A 20401-nucleotide genomic window follows, 5' to 3' on the forward strand; every position below is an offset into this window, starting at 1 on the left:
TCTGAAAGAGTGAGAAAGGTACAAAAGTTCTGGATAACCACAGCCAAGATCTACTGAAAAGAAGATCTGGAGGAAATAATGGCATTAATGTTTACCTGGTTCTTTTATCCTGCAAAGGACATAACAAGTAAGGCTTAAGTAATGATTTGCAGTATAATGTTAAAGAAATGTTATTTTACTTGCATCTGGAAGCAGGATGTAGTCTCTGTTGCCTAGCCATGAATGGTGAGTGCCATTCTGTACGTTCAAGGGTACCTCAGCCATCTGTGTGGGACTGTGAAAGGCAGTACTGGATGTATGGGGTACACATGCTATCTGGGAGAGGTAAGTAAAAGCCAGGTTAAATACTCTGTGTCACCTAAAACTAGCCCACCTAAAATAACACTAGACACCTGTGCTCAGGGAGTTCAGTGACACCCTGTGTAATTTGTGCTTAGAATGCAAGAGACTTCTAAATCCCATTAGGTAATGACAAGACAAAGTGGTTTCTGTCAGTTTCATGCTTCAATCATACTGTTGATTTGTGTCAGAAGAAGGCTCAGAAAATGCTCAGATGTTCCGTAGCTCTTTGGCCAGCATATCAGAAGCTCAAACAGGTGGATCCTGCTTTGTGAAGCTGACAGTGAAATAGAAAGCCAGAAGAGGAGTGCAAAAGGTATGAAGGTGGCCAAACAGAGAACAATTAAACCAGGGCTGAACTTAATTCACTGCATTTTGAATCTGCTGCTCCACCTATAAGCCTGGAAGTTCCTAACCTTTTGTACTGAACACTAAAAAAATTCATCTGCCTGGTAGGCCAGTGATGTGCCTGGATTTCAAGCAGCACAGGTGTCTGTAGCACATGTGCTAGGCATGATGTGCCCAGGGTCAGATTTCTTGGGCATATGAAGCACATGAATAGTATGTCTGCTCATGAGGTTTGTTGTACAGGTACTGTACAGCAGTTGAAAGGTGAAGGCATAGTGGTAGTCTATGGATTCACCTGGTCAGCTAGGTATAGAAGGGGTGCCTAGGGATAACTGGGCAGTTCAGCAACCTTAGTAAAATGAGGGTGATTATCTTCTCTGTAAAGCATTTGCTCTTTTATTCTTAAAATGCTGAAAGGCTCTTTAAGGCCTCATTTTTCCCTCGTTGTAAAATTGGGGACTTATTTCTCAGTCTTAGCACAATGAGAAAGGATTCATGAGGCAGCACTGATAAGAGAGAGTTGTGTCCTCACAGAAAAGGAGTCATGACACTGGAACATTTGTGAAACAATCTCCTATGAAGTTCTACAGACCAAACTCAATTCTAGGGTGATTGTCTTGATTCCTGCTGAATCACTGCAAGTTATGAATTATTATAGTGGTGGTTTGTAGATTATCAATCCCATTAAGTAAATGTTTTTTGTATTTTTTTTCTCATAGCATTTGTTACATTTATCAGTAAGAGGAACAAAGCATTTTAAAGCCATAAAAATAGCACCTGCTTTTCTGAGATCAAGATATGCCTGCACACAAGTTAGAAAGTCAGTATGTATACATCCTAACACTTGTTTTTGTACCAAAATCTGTATGAGTACTTAGAGGACCTGGGTATAAATGAGCTGAGCTTTTTTCCCCCTGATCAAACTCTGTTACCTCATTACCAGGTCAGTTACTGAGCAGCTTTGCTATCTGTCACTGGAAGTCGCCACTAAATTGTTACATGCTGCTTCCAACTCTTGCATTGTTTTATTCTTGTATGGTATGTCATGGTTTTAATGACAGGAATTTATTTTAGGTTTGTATTCCTTATGCTGAGAAGACGGGGAAGAGGGTTTATTTGTGCATAGGTACTATTGTTACTACTAACTAGTGAGATAAATGTCTTCTGCTGCTGTCTTCACCCCTGCCTTGCAAAAGGGAATGGGAGGAAAGCATGGAATTTGATGAGGACTACAAGCTTCTCTACTTTGATGAGGGCTGATCTGGTGATTATCTGGAACTGCAATGCTGATTACTTGCTCCCAGATTCTCTTTCTCTCAGCAGACACCACTGAACCACACAATTTGTAGTAGTAATTTAGAGGTGATAAATAAAAACTCTTTGCATCCATGGCTCTCAGAATTTGGGGAAATCAATTCAAATTTCATGGAATAGTGATTCCACCCCCTAAAACCTGACATCATCTTTCTATTCAGTTTATTCATTCTGTGGTTTGTCTTTACCCTGTGGTTAGTTTTCCTAACTAGTAGATTGCAAAGTTGCTGGTGATAGGACAGGACCTTCATACCAGGCTACAAAAGTACTTACTTTTGTATCAGATGCAACTACAAATATGATTTCAAATATGATATAGGTGAGTTTCCTATCTAAATAAAATGACTTAATAAATAACTGATCATGTTTATTTTATAAGCTCTCTACATGGTTGTGGTCCAAAGAAGGATGCAGACAGCTCAAGGCAGCTTTCCTATGAGAGAGCATTTGGCTATTCTTAGTTGAGGAATTCCTGCTGATTTTGGTATGTCAGCATCTGTTTTGATAACAGTCATCTTGTGTAGCAGAAGCACTGCTGTTTTGTAGGAACCTAAGGCGCACCAGACTGTAGCTTCGTGGATATTGCAAACTGCTGGAAACCTGAAGGGTCCAAATTTAGTCTGAGGAATACATTCTAATAATGGTTCAACCTTAATTTGCTTCAAGCATGTCAGCTGTAAAACTGGGAAGAAAACAAGACCACTCTGAAAAGCAGTCTCCGTATCTGAGGGTGAGATTTATCTTATTTAAGCATTTTAAGTACAACTACTTACTGGTTGGGTTTTTTGCTGTTACCAGCTTTTTAGAATAATTTCCCAGGTGCAGCAGAAAAATGACAAAATGTGGCTTTTGAAATGATGGAAACAGTAAAAAAATGATGGAAAATAAAGCATAGCTTATGCTGGAAAAACTGGTGAAACAGGATAAAAAGGAAAGGACAAACTTGTGCTCTGAGCATGGATTCATATGCTGCTTTCTGCTCCCTTTGCCCTGGGTTGCTTATATGGAATTTTAAGGATAGTAGTGTGGCTTCATCAACACTCTTTAACCCTGGGAGTTTGGTTACTGCCAAGCAGAACACCTCAAACTCAAATGCATTAGAAAAGCATTAAAAGCTGAGCTGCTGTTGCATATATTTTATTGAATCAAAGCTCTCAGATTGAAACACAGAGGCTCCATATGTCACCTAAGAAGTGTTGTCATATAGAGTAGCACTGCTATTAATTTATTACTACCTAACTGTGCTTTTTAAACTTGTATGTAAACCCACCTGGATTTTTGACATGGAAAAGTCTCTACAAGAGGGTTCTTCTTGGTGATGCCTTTGAAAAAGCTGTGAAATTTGCTGCTGGTGGAGCCTGTGGGAGCTTGGAATTGACTGAGGTCATCTGCATCTTCTGCACTTGTGCTAGTCATCAGGTTGCCAGCCTTGTTTTGAACCTGTATTTGCAAAGGGGGCAAACCAAGGTCATCCAAGGTTTTTTGCCTGTTCATTTCAACTGTTGATTTTACCATTAATTCAAAAAGGCTATGTGAGTTTTAGTATGAATGTTTTATAACTGGTTCAGTAAAATGCCTCAAATGCTTAAAAATAAATGTTAATTTCTGTGTGATGGGACAAAACAAAACCCAATCTATGAATTATAAAAGAGCTGTAGTATAAGTCAATCCACTTTTCGACTCTATTAAGTGCTTTGAAGCATCCTACTATTTGTTTTTATTGCATCTTTGGCACCTGTTATTCCTAGCAAAAACTTATTAGATTAATCAGTTTTGTTTTATCGAACATGTTTGAGCTGTTGGGCCTGATGTAGCCAAGAGTTAAACTGTCACCCACTGCTAAGTGCTATGGGCTGAAAATTACTGGAGAAATGATGCTGTTACCATAGTGTTATGTATTAAATCCCTCTGTTAAACATACCATATATCATTGTGCCAGCAACACAAGTTTAACAAAGCCCGTAAGTGTCTCTTAGAATATTGCCAATACAGTAAAAAACTAGGATTGATTTCTTTGATTTGGTACATACAGTGGATTTTAAATATTCATGGTCTTAGCCTGCTGTACAGTAACTTAATAACACACTCTTTTGAAGAGAGAGAGATGCTGTGAATCTTGTGGTACTGCTAATGGATTTGAAGAGGATGCTAATGCATTGTACCAGGAAGTGTATTGAGCTCGTGTGTGTAAAGGGGGATTAGAAAATATAATTAAGAAAAAGCAATAGTCATAGGCTTGAGGAAATTTCATTGATGTGTGGCTGCTACAAACAACATTTTGTTGATGAGAAAGATGACTTTGATGGGTGTATGCTGCAATAGTAATCTCCTCTATGAAGTAACATGGAACGAATTATAGAAATAGCCGTTTCATGAACTATGAAAGGAAAATCGAATACAAAGTCTTATATTGACAAAAATTCATGCAGCTTTTAATTTGATATAACAGTTGTCTATGGAAAGCTAAGCTTTCACATCAAGAACTGCATGAAGGCTTTGGGAGAGAAAACTACAGCAAGATATAACTGTCAAGCCAAACAAAAACTAGGTCCCCCCCTACACACAGAAAGGCAACCAAGAAATTAAATAATTCATGGCCTCCAGCTGAGTATGAGAGAAGGATCTGAGCTTTTTTGAATATAGTTCTCTAGTTCAGAAGAATGAACAGCATGTTGTTATGAGTTGTGAATATATTGATTTGAATGTCATAAATCAGCTGGCTTGTGTGTGAATGTTGCTGCTGAGTGCTGATGACCCTAGATGTGTGCTCACACTTACTGGTTCAGGTATCTATTTTGTTACTCACCTTTGGTGTGCTCATTTCTGTGTGTGGTAATTGTGATTCTGACCTTCCCCAAAAAAGCACGAAGGCATCTTCATCTGAACAGTTTTATCTTGTGACTAGGGTGTCTTGGTATGGGGAGTTTATAAACGACTGAACTTCCAGACTGTTTAAGAGAGCCCAGAATGCCTGAGTTCTCCTAATTGTTAGCATGGATTTGACTGTGTTACCACCATGTCTTTGAAATCAGCAGCCATTAGGATGTTAGATGTGCCTGCAGCCGTTTGTAGGGGTTTGCAGCAGAAAATGAGAACTCATTGGAGAGTATCTTCCTTTTTCCTGGTGACAGGATCTAATACCTGTACCAGTGCATGGTCCTATGAATGGAGAAGCATTTCTGACTTGGCACGGGCTGCACTTAGCAATGTAGACAGAAATATTGTGGGTCACAGCATACTGGCAGTTTTGAAACCTCTTTTTACTGCTGAGACTAGCTGTGCAATCACATAGTCCTTTTCTATGGCAAGGACATTTGACTTCTAAAACGGATACCTTTGGTGATGTATGGCCCCAAATACTTTCTTAAGGACAGAAGCACTTGAACATCTAAATACTAGTAATAAGAAATACAGAACCTGCCTGTGGAAAAGAAGTGTGCTTGAACAGGGGCAGGATTGAACAAGATGAAATTGACTTACTGTCCTTACCCTCTTTTTATTTTTTTTCAACATATACCAAGAGATGTCAATTTTGCTGAATTTTTAAATTTATATGCATTTCCATAACAAAATATAATTCTTAGCTCTTTTTATATAAAACACTGTGTCTTATATAGTGTCCAATGTAAGTGGTGTAAAAGACAATATGATACAACTATGTATTTTAGAAAGCCTGGTGTAACTATTCACACCAGAGAAAGAGTAAGCAGGAACACTGACTGTTGCTTCAAGAAGCTTAATTACCTAAAATATGCAAACCCTGTTATGTAGTGCAGTGTCTCTTGTTGAAAACATCGTATGTAACAGCAAAATACATTAGTTTTTATTTGTGCTTTCTGATTTTAAATGACTTAAGCATGTAATCTGTGGCTGGTTATAGGAAGCGAACCACAACTACTGCTGGTTATAATAGGACTCATTAGTTTCAGAAGGTTGAGTTGTTAATAACAGAGTTCAGATTTGGTTGCTTGACCAAGCTATTGACTGAAAATTTTAAAGTTCCTTATATCGTACCATGAAAAGCATGAATGAAAGACCTTATTCATGAAAGAAACTGGAGCTACTTCTGCTCATTTCTCATGTTGCCTGAACAAAGAAAAATAAAGGCATGGATTTCCAAGAGGAATTCATAAAATGCATTTGTTCTTGTGGAGAACACTTTTGCTACGATACGTGAATAGGTGAAGATTTCAAGGGGGGGATGTTGGAAGCAGGAACATTTGTCCTCCTTCACTTCCCATTTCTGTCAGATGTGGAGAATGTTGATCATAGGAAAGCACATGTTTACAAAAACTAGATTGTAGACTTTTTCATAATCGAGGGAGTATAAACACATGCAACCATGTGCTTTCTTCTTCCAGAGTACTTAATTAAAACTCTATGGTACAGTAATTATAAGGTAATTATAAATTTATCACCTATGTAATAAAATGTAAGATGCAAGAAAACTTAATCTGAAAAACAGTCCACTTAAATTCACCCATAATGTTGATACAAAATTGAGTTTCCTACCCTGTATTTTTGTCCAAGTAATTCCTTTCCCTGTATCTTTCCTCTCTCTTCTTCTCCTAGTGTATAATACGTGAGCTATCTGTCTTCATGTCTAAAGTGTTTTGGGCTTCTGCCAGTTTTTTAACTATCTCTTACTCACTGCAGAAGTACAACTTTTGCTGTTTTATGGTCTATAATGTCAGCTTCTGCATCCTTCATATTAATGACTCAATAAATGCCTGTGTTTCTTTCCACATTAAGCTAATTGGGAAGAGCTTGATAAACATATCCACTGTTTGTCTTCATACTTTGCTTATGTTTATTAACAAAAAATTAAAACTAAAAACTAATCAAGCCAACTTATCCGATGCTAGTCTGCTGCTGCCCTTACCTCTCCTCTCATATTTACTAGAGTTACTTGCTGATTCTTCTCTTTGTGTCAGTCATTTTTTGTTCCTTCATTTAGAATGAAAGTTCTTTGGGCCAAAACTCATCTGTTTTTTCTGGCGTGTTTGTACAATGCCCCAATAGAGCAAAACTCTTCCTAAAACTAGGATTCCAAAAGACTTAGGAGTTCCATGCAATAGCTTCTATATGGTTATTACCTTTGTAGTTTGATAGCTAGAATAATGTCTAAGCTTTTATAGCTGGAGCATTTGTCCATTTGGTGTTCATCCAGTTTTAAGAAATTACCATTGATGATTGCAACTGTCTGGCTACCTGATAGCTAAAGAGCTTTGGCATGTGCCCTTATAGATTGTCACAAGCAGATAACGGCAGGTGTCCTTGGGTTGCAAGAGAGCTTAAAAGAGAAGGCAGGATCATCTAGTGAGGTGTATTCTAGCATTACTGCTACTATTTTTGTTGTCAGGATTTGGTTTTGTTCTTGCTTCATGACGTAGCTGGGTACCTGGGGATTCCATGGCCCTTTAGTGCAGAACAGGTCCATTGTTCTGTGGCTGTTACTTCTGTGAAGACTGGGCTGGAGCACTGCTCTGATGAGCACAGGCTGAGTCATTCAGCCTGGAGAAGAGAGTTCCTGGGAGACCTTACTGAAGCCTTTCAATACTGAAAGAGGGCTTATAAAAAACAGAGATAAAGACTGTTTAGCAAGACCTGTAGTGGCAGGACAAAAAGCAATGGTTTTAAAATGAAAGAGGATAGATTGAGACTAGATACAAGGAAGAACATTTCTATGATGAGAGTGCTGAGACAGTGAAGAGGTTGCCCAGAGAAGTTGTGGATGACCTGTCATTGGAATTGTTCCGGGGCAGACTGGATGGGGCTTTCAGCAATCTGATATAGTGAAAGACATCCCTGCCTCTGGCAGGTCTTTAAGTTCCCTACCAACTCAAACCATTCTCTGACTTGTTTCTTGAATTTCATTGAGAGTTGTGTCAGGTAGGCCATTCTTCAAATGCATCGTTTGTCTGATTCTACATGTCAAATGTAGTTTACCTTTAAGCCTGTGGATTCTTTATGGAACTGGATCAAAATATAGCGTCCTCTGGTATGTTTCACATGGTGAATATAGTGTATAAACGTGAAGGTGCCTGCAATTTGTATTAATGTATTTAATCATGTGAAGCAAAGCACCATGCATGTTTCTCTAAGATTTTCATTCTTTGGCAGCCATCCTGTTTTGTTTGGGAGTCTGGAGGTCATATGGTCTTTTGGTGGAATGCAGAGAATGGAATCAACCTTTGTGCAACTTGGCATCTTTTTTGCTGGTCTGCAAGGGATTGGGCAAGCAAATAAACAGAAGCAACCTGTTTTGTTTATTGTTGTTCTGGTTGGTTTTGGTTTTGTTTGTTTGTGTTCTTTTAATATATATATATACACACTTCTCTCCAGTTTCCCAAGGCTGTCAAAATTAATTTCAATACTTGATTTCTAGTTTATTCTAGGGACTTGTCCAGTTTTCCTTTGGCATTGGTGTTGGAACATCCCTTTGTTTTCAGTGGAAACTTGAAAGCATCCGTAAAGAATAAGATACTTCACAGACACAGACAAGATCTCTCTTTGCTGAGTAGTACTTGGTGTCTACCTCTGTGACCGTTTTTGGGACCACGGGAAGCCTGGAAGGGTCAGTATTCCTGCCCACTCCCTGTCACAACCTGTAAAAGCCAGGGGAGCCGGAAGCCGCTCCCTTCTCCCTTCCTGCTCCTCTCTCCCTGCCGGGGCTGCTGCTGGTTCCTGCGGCTTCCCACGGGCTCGCCCCAGAATCCAACTGCACCGGGAGCTGGGAGGAGCCCTGGACCTCTCCCTGGAGCGGCCCTGCCTTCCCATATCCCTGCATCATCGAGATCAGCTTTGTATGTAAATACTCATCTGTTCTTCCCCCACGTTTTACCCTTTTCCTTGTGTTACAGTAAATTTGTTTCGAGTTTCAATTTCCAAAGTTTAAGTCTCTCTTCTGTATTCCCCTTCTGCCTTCCCTGGGAAGGGTAGAGGGGGAGGGGGGTAATAGAGAGCAGTTCTGTCCTCTGTTTTTTTTAGGATTCACCTTTAATTTTTAAGCCAGGACAACCTCAAAGGCTACCTAACTAGCTTAAAAACATTTTCAATTTTGAATTTACAAATGAAAAATAAGGTTATTGCTTCTTTTTGTGACAGAAGTTCTTTTCACTTTTTCCTTCCCATCTTCATCCCCCTCTTTTTTTCCCTTCCTCACAGATCAATGTAAACTAGACTAGGACACGCAGATACACGTTGCATAAAAAAGCAGTTGGATGGCAGGGTCCAAAGAGTGGTGTTCAATGGAGTTCAATCCAGCTGGCAGCCGGTCACAAGAGGTGTTCCCCAGGGCTCAGTGCTGGGGCTGCTGCTGTTTAACATCTGTATTGATGACTTGGATGAGGGCACAGAGTGCACTCTCTTGAGTTTGCAGGTGACACTAAGTTGGGTGGGAGTGTCGATCTGCTTGATGGTAGGGAGGCTCTGCAGAGGAATCTAGACAGGCTTGATTGATGTGCTGAGGCCAATGGCCTGAGTTTCAATAAGGCCAAATGTTGGGTCCTGCACTTTGGCCACAACAACCCCTGGCAGCGCTACAGGCGTAGGGGGGAGTGGCTGGAGAGCTGCCCAGCAGAGAGGGACCTGGGGGTGCTGACTGACAGCCAGCTGAACATGAGCCAGCAGTGTGCCCAGGTGGCCAAGAAGGCCAACAGCATCCTGGCCTGCATCAGGAATAGTGTGACCAGCAGGAACAGGGAGGTGATCCTGCCCCTCTACTCGGCCTTGGTGAGGCTGCACCTCGAGCACCATGTGCAGGTTTGGGCACCACAGCATAGGACATGGAGGTGCTGGAGAGGGTGCAGAGAAGGGCAGCTAGGCTAGTTAGGGTTCTGGAGAACAGGTCTTGTGAGGAGAGGCTGAGGGAGCTGAGGCTGTTCAGCCTGGAGAAGAGGAGGCTGAGGGGAGACCTCATTGCTCTCTGCAACTACCTGAAAGGAGGTTGCAGTGAGGTGGGTGTTGGCCTCTTCTCCCTAGTGGCTGGTGATAGGACAAGAGGAGATGGGGTCAAGTTGTGCCAGGGGAGGTTCAGATTGGATATTAGGAAATACTTCTTCACAGAAAGAGTGGTGAGGCATTGGAACAGGCTGCCCAGGTGGAGGCCCTGTCCCTGGAGGTGTTTGAAAAACAGGTGGACGTGATGCTTAGGGAGAGGGGTTAGTGGTGACAGGGGTGTAGGGCAGACGGTTGGAACTGATGATGATAGAGGTCTTTTCCAACCTTAATGATTCTATGATTCAGGGCTTGTTACGGTAATAAAAATGGAAGTATTGTTCTGTCTATTCAGTCTTTTAGCGTTGGGTTACATTATCGAGCATTTGGTTCAGTATAGGTTTTGATGTTCTAGTATTATTGAGTGGTATAAGAGATAAAGCTTTGCAGATAATGAATGGGCTGCTTCTTCAGGTCCTGACAGAGATTATTCCACAGTGAATGGACTTCATTGTCGGGACATTTGTTGTTTATTTGGCCTGATTCTACTCTGCTCCCTTTCAATTTCATACCTTTTCTTCTAGCTATGCCTTTCAGAATGGTGCATTTTGGATATCCTTATTTAATTTTTCTCTCTTTTATGCTTTCCTGACTTTCCTTTTCCCCTTGTTGCTGAAGAGGTAAAAAAATCTACATTCTGAATAGTCTCAAGCCGTTCCAATCCAAAGATTTGTCTCAGTCTTGTTTGCCAACTAGTAACAAGCCTTATCCATTCTTTTTGGGTTTTATAATGACCGTTTCTGTAATAAAACTTTTCATAATATAGGTAATGTCTGTATACTAATTTCTTTCTCTTCCTGGAGTTTTTGCTTGAGTAGTCTGCAGAGGGTTAAGTCTGGCTGGGACTTTTGCATTGGCATTTTAGAAGTGTTCTTACAATACTAGCTGATACTGTGACAGGCAGAATCTCATCAGCTTAAGACATGACTCAGTGCCTTGAACTGAACCATCAATACAGACAGTCTTCAAAAGCATTCAGCTGCAGCCCTCTTGAGAAAGGGGAATCACCACAAAGTTGTATTGGAAGGGAAGAAGTCTGAAGAATTAAAATCCTTGTCTGCAGTGTTACCTTGGCTTGGGATTCCTAGCTGAGGGAGAACCCTTAGATTGTGTGGGAGTACACTTGAGCAAAGGATGAGTTAAACTGCAACATTTCATTTCCTTCTTTGATTTTTGTGATCTATTTCCATATTTCCATGTTGTTCTCAGTGGATGAGATTGGTTTACTTTAGAGCTTGTCTGTTATTAAAGAGTGGTTTCCAAGTGGCTGACAGATGCCAGCAGTTCCTTTCCTGTTGTGGTGGGGCTCTTGAAACTGCCATATAGGTTTTTTCTTGCAGTGTCCTCGCCTGAGATGCTGATGAACAGGGGTTGTGCACCTTGAGCTGCAAGACCAAATTTGGAAGCTTACGAAGTAGAAGTGAGGGATAGGAGCTTGTGGGTAGAGTGTTAGCCAGAGCATCTGTACCAAGTAGGCTGGTAAGTTGAATGTCTCAGAAATGAAGAAATAATCTCAGCCCACTCTTACCCTAGTACACATCAAGCCACTCTGTCAGGGATGGTTGTAATAAATCTTCCTGAACATGCCAAGTGAACCTCTCTGACTTGCTGGGTCTTGGCTACAATTTTGCTAAGTGTGTGAAATAATTTGTTATGTGAAACTTCAGAAATCATTCTGAAAGCACCATTTGTCTGGTAAATTTGCTTGAATTTTTCCTTCTTCAGTTGATTTTCCTTCTGATCTTGGATTTTAATGATGTGAGGGAAGAAGAATCCTCAAATTCTGCTGCTGAGGCTGCAGGCCTTTCATTGGTTTTCTGGAAGAGGTCTCATGCTGATGAGGACTCACTGGAGCTTGCTTATACCAGATGTGTTGTTTATTACCGTGATAAGGCTGGCAGGTTGAAAGGGAGCCTACATGAGAGCTAGAAAAATTGTCTGCATTGGAGAGTTTGTAAATCAAAGATCTCCGTAGATGTAGTTGTAAAGAAAAGCTGTGGGTTGCTTCTGGTGTTTGGGTGGTCAGATATATGAATTGGGATTGTTCTGGACCATTAGTATAGGCTCAACTTGTATATTTCTTCATTATTTGTCTTTTAGGAAACATACTTGGTGAGCCTTTATTGAAGACTTCGTAGTGAGGAAGGGAGGGTTGAGGAAGATGGATAACAGGACTGAGGATTAGAGCTGTAGTTAGTTTTTAAAAATTCTTTTAATAAAAATGTGTTATGGTACTGCACTACCATTCAAGCTCACTTATGGAGTGTTTCAAAATGACACAGCAGTGTGCATAAAACTCTTTGCCCCCCAGACTAATAATAATATGAATAATATGAATGACCAGCAAACTATATTAGTAAGCATGTGGAAAAGGAAAGGGAAAAGAAGCCACATCACTCTATTCATATTTTACAGCGACTTCTTCCGCTGACTGAAAACATAAGTCATGATTCTGCTTCACTTACAGCTATGAGCTCTCTGTCCATGCCTATGTGCAGAAAAGCATTGATGTGCTATTGCAGGAGCACTGTACTGCTTATTTAATCAGTGTTGGCTGTGTATTTTACATAGAGCAGATCAAATCTGACTGATTTATCGCAGACTTTGAGATAAATTTTCCTGTCGGTGCAGGCATATTGCCAATTAAGTAGAAAGGGAGTTAAACATGTCAGGCAAGAGCCTTCTATTATCTACTTCCTGTAATGTTTCTCCAGACATAGTCCCACCTGTAAAGTCAGGTTATAAGTAGGGATTTTGGTTTGGAGGGTTAAATTGGTGGAGAGCTCTACAGAAGTAATAGGTGCAAATGAAGCTCTGTGCCTAAGTCAGAAGTGAAGACTTCTGCATGCATTTCAGTGTGAATTTATAAAATAATTGATGCAACAGTTTGTCTTCCTTGTGCATTTTTGGTCATAAAAAGATACAGATTTTTTTTTAAGATGTGGGGAGAGAATATCATAGCCATTTTTCTCCATTTAGCTTTCATAAAAATGCACAAGCTTGTTTTTGCTGCAATAGCACTAAGTACTTTGTCATTTATCATCACTTAGCCACTATGTGCAATGTGGTCACTCTGCATTGCCTAAAATATAATATATACACATGATCATAAACTGAAAAATGCTGGATTTAATTTACTTAAAATGTTTTAAGTGAACAGCAGCAGTGTGCTTGTGTATGTGCTTTGGTGACAAGTGGTGTCCCTCAGGTGTCCCTTATGGGAACAATACTGTTAATATCTTAATCAGTGACATAGACACAGTAGGATTGAGTGCACCATCGGCAAGCTTGCAGATGATGCTAAATGGAGTGATGCTGTTGACATGTTTGAGGGATGGGATGCCACCCAGAGGAATCTGACCAGGCTTGAGAAGTGGTTCTGGGTGAACCTGATGAAGTACAAGTCCAAGCGCAAGGTCCTCCACCTGTGTTGAGGCAACTTCTGGTACCAATACAGGCTGGGGATGAAGGGATTGAGAGCAGCCCTGAGGAGAATGACTTGGGGGTGTTGGTTGTTGAAAAGCTGGATGAAAATACTGTTGAAAAGCAGTGTGTGCTTGTAGCCCAGAAAGCCAATTGTATCCTGGGCTGCATCAGAAGCAGGGTGGACATGGACACGTTGGAGCAAGTCCAGAAGAGGGCCACAAAAATGTTCAGAGGGCTGGAACACCTCTCCTGTGAATACAAGCTGAGAGAGTTGGGGTTGTTCAGCCTGGAGAAGAAAATGCTCTGGGGAGACCTTATTGCAGCCTTTCAGTACCTAAAGAAAGCTTGAAGGAAAGATGGGGACAAACCTTTTAGCAGGTTTTTCATAAAAGATGCTCTGATCGGCTCATTAAAAAGAGACAGTAGATGAGAATGTGCTGGGTGGTAAAGCTGTCAATGTATTTTTTTCCAGCTCTGTTTTAGTGTGGGCTATGTCTCAAGTTAGGATGGACTTCCTTTTAAAAGATGTTTGCAAGAATCTCTCATTGTTTCCAGAACTCCTCATAAAGTGAGTATTAATATCAAGCTTTGGATAGGTGACTGGCAGGGCAACTCTGAGCTGTAAGTACTGTGGAGTGAGTGAAATACTGCTCTTAATCCAGGTCAGTGCTGAATTCGTGCTTAAAAAGGCTAATGGTTAGTCTTCAGTAGGAAAGACTCTAATGAAAGCCAAGGCATCATTAACAGTCATGTAAAAGCAGAGCTGTTAGTCTTGGTATCCTCTTGAGTTCTCTCCTGGGAGACTAAATCACACCACTGTACATTTTCTGTATAAATTAATTGGCTAAAACATAGATCTTCACTTTCTGCTCTGAATGTCAGTGAAATTAGATGTCTACTTAGTCTGTAAAATATTTTAGAACTGTTCTGGATGAAAGGTGTCAGAAAAGTGTAAGATTGTTTTCCATATGTAACATTTCCCTTACTTAACACAAACATACCCTAGTTTTAACTGCCACTGGTATGCAAATTCAGAGTCCTATGTACTGAGAATTACCAGAATTATTTATTATCACTAGACACTAAAGCAATCAGAATTAGGGACCTGTCTCTTCACAGCTTTTAACCAGGGCACCCCTATGCCTCTTATAGAGGATTATGCCTGTGCCTTGGAAAATCATCATCTTATGCACAATAATTTTTTGCAGTACTTAGGAGGAGTGTACCTAGGGTTGCAGTTGTGACAATATTGCAAAGCTCTTGCCAGCTGTCTTCACCCCGGGGAAAGGAACAGACTCAGAACCAGGATATGGCACCACACTTCACTAGTCAGGTGTCATGCAGGAGCCCTGTAGTGAGCATCACAGCTGTGATACCCGAGCATTATGGCACTCTGCAGTTCCAGTGGAGATGTTTTCTCTGATTCCTTTCACCAGAGGAGAGGAAATAAGTCTATTTCTGGATGCTTGAAGGAAACAGGACCCTGTAGGCTTCAGGCTTGCTTCAGAGAGTGTTTCTGTGGTCAGTGCTTCATTTGCAGTGCCTAATGACAAAAATAGTAGAAAGAGTACATTTAGGTTTATAGATTTTGGGAGAGACTTGCATTATCTGCCAAATTGGTTTGCAGACTTTTAGCATCAAAAACTGAGTAATGTTGTCTTAGAAACTTCACAACTGAGATACCTCTGTTCATAGGAAGCCCAGGTGAACAACACATCCAGTGAGTATTATTTTTTGTTTGTTTATGAAAACACTACATCTTTGTAGTTTGCTTAGCAAAACCTGTGGGTATTCTAAAGTATGTTTGCTATTTTTCTTACCAAAAGGTTGAGGTTTTTTTAAGTGCTTTTGGACTTGCTTGTCAGTAACATTCACTGAGCTGCACTAATTTTGAAAAATTCAGAATAGAGTTTTGCCACTTTAGAGATAATCCATGAAAGCTCTCTTCCTGCAGACTGCAATAAATCATGCCCTCCGCTAAAAGCCTGGGTGTCATTTGAAATTTATTGCATGGAGCTGGTAGTGGACTTAAAAGCCATTTCACATGTCTTATTACTCCAGTCATCTAATTTATGGGTTTCAGCCGCAATTGTAGTTGGAAAGTATTTTCCTTCAACTGATTAATCTGATTTCTGCTTTTGCATTCATTTATCTTTTTATAATTTTCTATAGTCATGGCAAGACACTTTGGCATCCAGTGTTTAAGTGTGAAACTGAAAGAAAGGTGCCAAGATGGAATGATGCAGATTGACTCTTAGCTGCACTTGTCAAAAGGTATCTTAGTTATTGTTAGTTAAGCAATTTCGCCCCAGGAAAGAGAGAGCTGTCAGGAGCTTCCTTGTTTAACATGAGAATCTGTAACTCTGTGGAGGAAGTACGAAGGCAACCTATTAAATGCAGATGAGGTAAGCATAAGTAACACACTTAGCACAAAGAATAATAAGATACTGGCACACTTTTCTTTCCACTTCTTAGTATGAAAGCTAGTTTCTTTTTACTGTGCTAGGCAAGAGTGCGTTTTGATTCTCATCAGGCTGGTCAGCATAAGGAAAGATAGTATGAAGGACATGTAAACCAAATAGAAACAGGTGCAGACATTAACCTCAAGATGGACCATGTTATCCATTTTTGGCGTTTAGTCTTCTGCTCAGCTTTGTTTATTAGGAGTGGTATGTGAAATAGTAATTCTGCAACACACTATACTGGTCTACATGGTTTGCATGTATGCTTTCACAAATAATTTAAAATGTGTGTTATGAAAGTATCAAAAATTCTACAGACACTTTCCAGAAGAAAAAAATACTGTATAATTCTTGCCCTGACTAGCTTATGCTGTTCTTAGATGTGGCCTAGCCTATACCAGGGTATGCATGCAAGGTAATGGACAGCTGGTGAGGAACAGCATCAGTGATACCACAGTTACTTCCCTAACACTGGAGTATGGTGTGAGGTATTAAATGCTCTCACTTTACCTCAAGTGTAAGTCAGTGCAACGGTGACAGATCGGGCACAAACCCATCCAGAACTGCTTAAAGACATTCCATAAGGCCTTGGATGAAGTTTGCCTGCAGCAGAAATAGGGCAGTCTTTTCCCTGCCTGATGCCCATGGCCTGAATGCCTAAAGATAGGTGCCTGAGGGCAGAGCCTAGCTGTGTGTAATGCTGCTTTGTTAGCTGGGCAAAACTATGATTAATGGCCAGACTGGTGACTTTACTACAGGGAATGTTGACGTGCTACAAACAGACCTTTGAAAGCAATAGATACTTCACTACATGTTTATATAAATACAGAGTTTAACGAGGAGAAGTCAAACAGTTCTGACTCTCAAATCCCATTGACTTGCTTTCCTGAGAATTTTAAAAGATTAAAAATGGAAATGGTGAAAAGAGGATCCTACAGTGGTTTCTTCAATGCATGTTTTCTGCTAATAACACCTGGGAGGCAGTGCGAAGCAGCAGCTGAGGTGCTTAAGGGCACCTCTAGTGCCATCTACCTCCTGTGCATATCTGTGGATTTGGGCACGCATCCAAAAGGAGGCTGAGAAGGAAATCAGACACCGATGAGAACATTGCAACAGGAGGAGATAGTCCTCTGCTGCTGACTCGGTAAGTTTCTGGGTGTAACCTGGGCACTCCAAGGTCCGGGGTGTTTGCCAAGTGTGTGAGTAAGAGCAGACCTCAGAACATCAGTTTGATGCAAGGCAGCTGAAATTGCTGCTTGTGCTAGCAGGAGGAAGTACTGCACCTGGAATACCTCCTGTTCCCCTTGAAACAAGCAGCCACCAGTAGACAGATTCTGCAAGCCTCAGTAAGGTAGAACTGCTGCCTACTTCATGCCCCCGTCTCTGCCGGGTGATGGTGTGTGTGAAGCCTCATTGTCCAGGTTCAGTATAAGCAGATCTGGCAAGTCTACATGGCAGTTTTGTAGGGAATTTGCTCTCGGATGCCACTGCTAAATAGAAAGCTGATGCTGTAATAGAGAATACAGCGCTGGAAGTCCCAGGATGATGAAAGATTAATGAATAAGGGTTAGGCTTGCAACAGCTGTTTCTTTCTTTCCTGCACATAGACAGTAATGTTATGCAAAGATAAACATATTAGGCAAATATTAACTCTTTTTTAAACACAACAAAAAGCAGCATATGACAGGTTCCTGTACCTAAAACAGAATAATGCAGGTTGCCAGTTTCAAGCTGAACTCAATTGAGCTGCTACTGGAATTTCAAGAGAGGATTATTTTCTATAGCACCGTTAGTTTGTGTTAGGATTTAATAACAAAACAAAGACTTGTTTTCCATGCAGAAAAGTTTATCTAGGAACCAGATCTTGAGTAATTAATGCAGCTACTACAGCCACAAGACCTAAGGTGATTTACCTAATTTGAGGCTTTCAAAGTAAGCACTGCATATTTTCTGTTAATTTTTCACAGTTCGTACTTCAGCATAATGATCTGTCTGTAACTGGATAATATTTTTGGGAATGTTCAATCTGAAAATTAATTTGCTTCATCTGTTGTGACTTCTTTGTGTTTGCTTCCTGCAAATGTTCCTGCTCTCAAGTTTTGTAGGCACCAATATGTAAAGACACCAGATTTTTAAGCTACACACACAATTGTGTGTGCTGGAAGTGTATGTGTGCACTTCCATTTGAGAAACAAAAAAATAAGTGTCAATACTCTCAATTAAACAACAGAGCTTGAAAGAAAATATTGAACTGTCTATGCTTGCACTTGTAGAGACTTGAAATAGAGATTTGCCCTCAGCTCAATTGGATACATTCAAGTGAATTTTAAGCTGATGAGGAGAAGGGCATGGGAAGCTGAATTAATCTAATAAATTCCTTGAGTGAATTATTTGTTCGACTGTTTAATAAGTAATTCAAGCTATTACATTTTAGTTACTAGCTTCTTCCTTTTTACTTTTTTTTTTAAAGCACCCCTTTATGAAATCAGTGTCTTTTATTATTTGGTCCCTTTATTTTTTTTATTGCAAGATTGTACGTTTGCCTCTGATACCTACTACCATTGTGCTGTTTCTTCACCTTGCTGCACTGAAGGAGTCTTCTATACATTGGTTTCTATGAGACGGAGGCAAAAAAGACCAACTGGGATGTGAGGCCCCAGAGCAGTCCAGCTCAGCAGACAGCAGATTGCTAATGGCACCTGTATTTCAGCTTACAGTAGCAGCTGCTAACAGCACACACAGTGTGCTCTGCTTGTTTGGGTTTTTTTGGGTGTTTTGTGGTGTTTTTTTTTTAGCCCCCCCTGTTCTTTCCCTCACTCCCCCATGCTTAATTAGAAAATCTGATGCAGCCAGAGACATTATCTGCCATACTGTGTGTGCTAGTGAGGAATGCAGTCTTTGATGTTGCTGATAAGCTTTTCTGTGTTGTGGGTAGTTAATTGGTAGTGGAAAGGAAATGTCTGGACTAGTGTAAAAGGAAGCTTCCTAACTGTCTCTCATGCAGCTGGTCTCGCTGGTTGATGAGCCAAGGTGTGGTATTGATGTAGCAGTGGTGAGGAGGTCCTGCCAATATTGCCAACCCCCCAGCAGAACTGTGCAGAGCACCTGCACCTTTGGAACCAGTTCTGAATTCTTCTCGTCTTTCATCTTTGTAAGGGAACAAAAATAGGAATAAAACACAGTGCTTCCCAAAACCTGGAGGGCCAGATTTCCTGCTGGCATAAATCAACATGTGCATGTGCACTGTAATATCTCCTCAGGTCATGCTGGTCCATTAGCCCTTTGAGAGCAGGGAATGTGGATGCTGAAACATTTGGAATGTGGTGAACTAGCCAATGGGTTAGATTCTTGCAGAAGAACCTGTTTTATTTGAGGTTTGTTTTATGCAGCTTTCAAGCCTTATTTTGTCTTTCAATCTTATTTTGCCTTTGCTGAGTAGAAGACTTTGCTGCTAAATTCTAGCTCCCTATTTATGGTCTTACAAACTGTAGTAATTTTGTTTGTTTGTTCAGCAGCATCAGATAATCAGACTTTTTCTTAGATTTCTGTCTTTTTGCTGTTGTTGCTCACAAGACAACTTTCTTCATCCAGTAACAGATTACTGACATTGTAAAAGGTCTTTCTGCTCCTAATGAGCTTCAAATTATTTGTCCTGGTCCTTTGGCTCTGTCGACTATTGGTTTATGTCGTTTCAATTTTCTTACTCATTTTCTGCAATGTCTTGTTTTGGTTTTATTTTTACAGTTTTCACCATTACCTTTTTTCTGTTTGTTATATGCACTTGAAAGATTACAGCTGCTTTTCACTTCCATTGTAACTTCCATTTCACCTTCATTCCTGGCTGTATTTCTCTAACCAGTGTGACTTTAAAATTTTTTTTTTTAATCTTTAGAATGTGGATTTTGGGGTATCTAGTAAGATATTCTTAAGCTCTTGCCAATCTTTTTCATCTTTCCACCATATACTTTTTTTCTCCTCCTGGCTGAGTTAGGCCCTAATTGTATTCACCTTCTTGCAGCTGACCCTTGAAGAGCACCAAATGGAAGGGTAACTGTTCTCTGCTAATGTAACAGATGTACTGGAGCCATGTTCATTTGCATGCAAGCAACACTAGTTTTTTATCGTTTCTCTTATCTGCCAAAATGGTATGTAGTACAGGATGAAGGTCTTCACTGAGACCTAGATGCCTCCTCCCCTCTTTATTGTTACTAAATTACTAACCCATCTCAACTGGAACTGACAGAATTAGCTCATAATTGATGCTTATCTTGCTGCAAGTTCCAGAGTGGCTTGAGTCAGTTGAAGGGCTTTGGCAGAGGTGTTGGCCCCAGTACTGACCCTTCTTGTCATCCTCTGCGTGTTGGTAGCACTGCTTCTTTTGCAGCTACCCTGGTGTGATGAATGGATGGCAATTACACAAGAGTCTAGCTATTTAAGAGATCTAGAGCAGCTTAGAACAGATTTTCTGTGTTAAGCAAGCAGCTGAGTACTGAGATATTAACCAGATGTGTTAC

This window comes from Apus apus, chromosome 2, assembly GCF_020740795.1.
Source record: "Apus apus isolate bApuApu2 chromosome 2, bApuApu2.pri.cur, whole genome shotgun sequence".
Taxonomy (NCBI): domain Eukaryota; kingdom Metazoa; phylum Chordata; class Aves; order Apodiformes; family Apodidae; genus Apus; species Apus apus.